The sequence below is a fragment of the Sapajus apella genome, unplaced genomic scaffold (assembly GCF_009761245.1).
Source record: "Sapajus apella isolate SASKATOON/1434 unplaced genomic scaffold, GSC_monkey_1.0 scaffold85, whole genome shotgun sequence".
NCBI lineage: Eukaryota > Metazoa > Chordata > Mammalia > Primates > Cebidae > Sapajus > Sapajus apella.
The window spans coordinates 4,427,270-4,430,617 of record NW_022437025.1 but is presented as its reverse complement, the minus strand read 5'-3'; the positions used below and the strand labels follow the sequence as shown (position 1 = coordinate 4,430,617).

Here is a 3,348-nt window from a genome sequence, read left to right as displayed (position 1 = left end):
GCAGGACGGTGTGGGAAGGGTCGGCGCGCGGGACGGTGTGGGAAGGGTAGGCGCGCGGGTCCTGAACTACTCAGGGCCCCAGGCAGAGGCTGCTTGCGGAAGAGAATGTCCGGGTCAGTCAGATCCTAGAACAGCCTCCCCTGACCCGCGGCATCAGCTCTGGGTTGCATCTCACGGTGCAGGTTGACTGTGCATGGAGGAAAATGCTGGAAAACCTGCTATACCTTACCCTGTGTGGGGTGACTCTTAGGAAGGCAGGCTCTGCTGTGGCTGGACGGGGCTCTCTGAAGACCATCCCAGGGCCCCAGGTGCATGGGTAGGAGTCAGCCCCTATGTGCCGTCAACTTGCAGGGGGCAGGCGAGACCCAGTCGCAGCCAGGACAGGCTCCGTGGAGCTTCGGGAGCACCATGGGGAGCACCAGCTGCCGGCCGCCTGGGAAGCCCGCAGAGGGCTTCCTCGTAGTCTGCGGCACTCTCAACGCAATTCCAAGTGTTTTCGTGGCCTACAAAGGTTGGGAAACCCAGCGTGCTACTGTAGTGGAGGCTCACAGGCTGAACCTATCAGAGGTCCTGAGAAAACCTGCCGTGTTCTTAAATGATAAAATCCAGGGGCTCCCAAGAGAATTTCATCCGAGAGCTCTTCTTTTCTCCCAGCATGCTGGGGTTCCTGGGAGCCCGTGTGGGAAGCATCACTCAGGACTAGCTAGGATTATGTGGAAGAGCCACTCGGGGTTCAGCAGGGAGCCCCAGTCCGTCTGGTGCTGGTACAACACATGAGATAGATGGCAATTTATACAGGACAGAAATGTAGTGTTTCTCACAGCTCTGAAGGCTGGGAAGTTCAACACCAAGGTGCCAGCAGGCTCGGTTGTCTGTTGAGGGCTGCACTCTGCAGAAGGGAGGAAGCTGCGTCTCCCCCGCAGACGTGCACGCAGGGACAAGGCCGGACGCTGCTGCAGCCTCTCATGAGGAGCTTCAGCCCATGCTTGGAAGGAGGAGCGCTGGTGACCTATCCCTCCTAAGCCTCCGCCTCTTCACCCCGTCACATTGGCGACACCTCTGTTCTGGAGGGAACATCTTCACACTATCATGGGGGTGAGGGTGATGAGGCTGCCCAGGAGGCCGAGGATGCGGGTGTGGGGCTGTGGGGCCTCGGAGATGTTGTCATTGACTCAACACCTGCTGCGCCGTCACTGCGGCTCATTAGTTTGGGGCTTGGTGCTGGGTGCCCGTCCCGGGCCCGCCCACTGCAGCCCCGCTGTGTGATGAGGGCCGCTTCCACCCTCCCCCGCTCCCCGCTCCCTGCCGTGGAAGGCACCATGAGAAAAAGGTTGCAGGGCTGGAGGCCGGCAGAAAGCTGGAGGCGGCCTGGCTTCCGAGACACTGAGTCCTGGAGTCTGTGTCATGAGGTGCCTTCTCTGTGTGCCTGACTGGCCCCAGGCTGGTGACAGGGCAAGCAATGCGGCAGACCCCGCTGGTGCCCTCAAGACTCATGGACCATCGGGGGCACAGAGGGAAGGGTGTGAGGGGGAAAACTGTCTCATGCCCACAGACAGGTGCATGGGGAGCTCAGAAGGCCAGGACGGCCACAGGTGTGGGGCCATGGGCTGAGGCCTCAGTGCTCCAAGTCTGCAGTGCCAGTGCACCTCTTTCTGAGGAGGTGGCCTTAGACAACTTACTCACCCTGAGTTCCCATGAATGAGAAGTGGGGGCGCACGTGCCCCTTGCCTGTCGGGCGACTGCCAGGCGACATTATTTCACAAGTTATCACCGTGGCACCTGCCCCCAAATCTGTCTCACCCGGCCAGGTCAGGAGAGGCTCTGCAGAGGAGGCACTTCTGTGCCGAGCTGGGGGGAGGAGCGGGAGCTGCCTGGGGAAGGGCGGGGAGGCATGCGGAAGGCAGAGGCCTGCACAGGATCCCAGAGCCCAAGGGGTCGGGGAGGCAGTGGGCATCTGGGGCTGGGTAGGGAGGGCGGCAGAGAGAGCAGGCGGGAGGCTGCTGGCCATCTCCAGGGCACCATTCACACTGTGGGCGGTGTGCAGCCCTGCCATTGTAGCCCGGTGCGCGGGGACCTTGGACACCCAGCTTTCAACAGGGTGACACCCAGCAGCCACTCCCTGCAGAGGCCTTGGGTGTCCAGCCTCTCCCCAGCCCTGTCTCATTTCCCACAGCGAGCCTGGCCCTTTCCCAGGCACCACAGATGTGCCGCCAGAGGCCGGGAAGGGTGAGTGACTACTCTGAGGCCACATGGTCAGGAAGTGACCCGGTGGCGGGGCCTGGCCTGGGTCTGACTGGCTTGGAAGGCTGTGCTTTGTGAGGCTCCTGGCTTTGCTCTGCAGGGGGTGGCAGGGCCCCTGAGGCTGGGGGTCGGGTCAGGCCTGGGCCCCTGACTCCATCAGGCTCGGCCTCCATGGAGTATCTGGCCCTCCCAAGGGCCGGACCAGAAGGTGCTGGGTGCCGGCCACACTTAGTGGTGTGTGAGGCACTGTCTGCCCTGGGCATTTGTGGGAGGAAGTGTGGTGAGGGCAGTCTCCTGTGGGCTGGGGTTCTCCTCTCCCCACCCCTAGGCCAGCTCCTCCGCCTTCTGCTCCCACCCTCTGCAGGCAGGAGGGTCTCCTCGGTCCCTTCTGATCCCCCAGTGAGCTCGTCTGCCATTAAGTCCTCCCCATGTGCTGGGACTTCGGACCCTGTCTGCAGCCCCCAGGTCTCTCCTGAGCTGGAGTCTCGTGGAGATGCCTGCGGAGCCGCCTCGGGCTCCACTCTTCCCAGTCTCACCAAGAGGAGCACCAGGCTGTTCAGTGGGGAGCCTGGGTCCCCTCCCCGCTCCGCCCCCATTCTCCTGTGCACCAGGAGTCCTCTCGCTCACCCTCCAGACGTCTCCTGGGATGCCTTGACTTCCCCCCACCATCGTCCGTCCCACCACTTCGCACACAGCAGCCAGCCTTGATCAGTCCATCCTGTCACCTGCAGGCTTCCCCGCAAGGCACCCTAACACTTCCCTTGACTCACAGGGCCCTGCACCTGCCCCCTGGCCTGCACCCCTCTGTGCCATCTCCTGCTGCCTCCTCTTTCCCACCCCGGGGCCTTTGCACACACAGCACCTGCCGCCCGGAGCTTCCTTCCCCCACCTGCCACCCGGAGCGTCCTTCCCTCACCTGCCACCTGGAGCTTCCTTCCCCCACCTGCCGCCCGGAGCGTCCTTCCCTCACCTGCCACCTGGAGCTTCCTTCCCTCACCTGCCGCCTGGAGCTTCCTTCCCCCACCTGCCGCCCGGAGCGTCCTTCCCTCACCTGCCGCCTGGAGCTTCCTTCCCCCACCTGCTGCCCGGAGCTTCCTTCCCCCACCT

The 3,348-nt window shown here is 63.4% G+C and overlaps 1 protein-coding gene across 3 annotated transcripts in view; it reads left to right on the top strand.

The window, feature by feature from the left end:
- Positions 1-3,348, top strand: part of HTRA3 (HtrA serine peptidase 3) — a 36,861-nt gene that overhangs the window by 1,062 nt on the left and 32,451 nt on the right. The gene's annotated exons all lie outside the window — the stretch shown is intronic.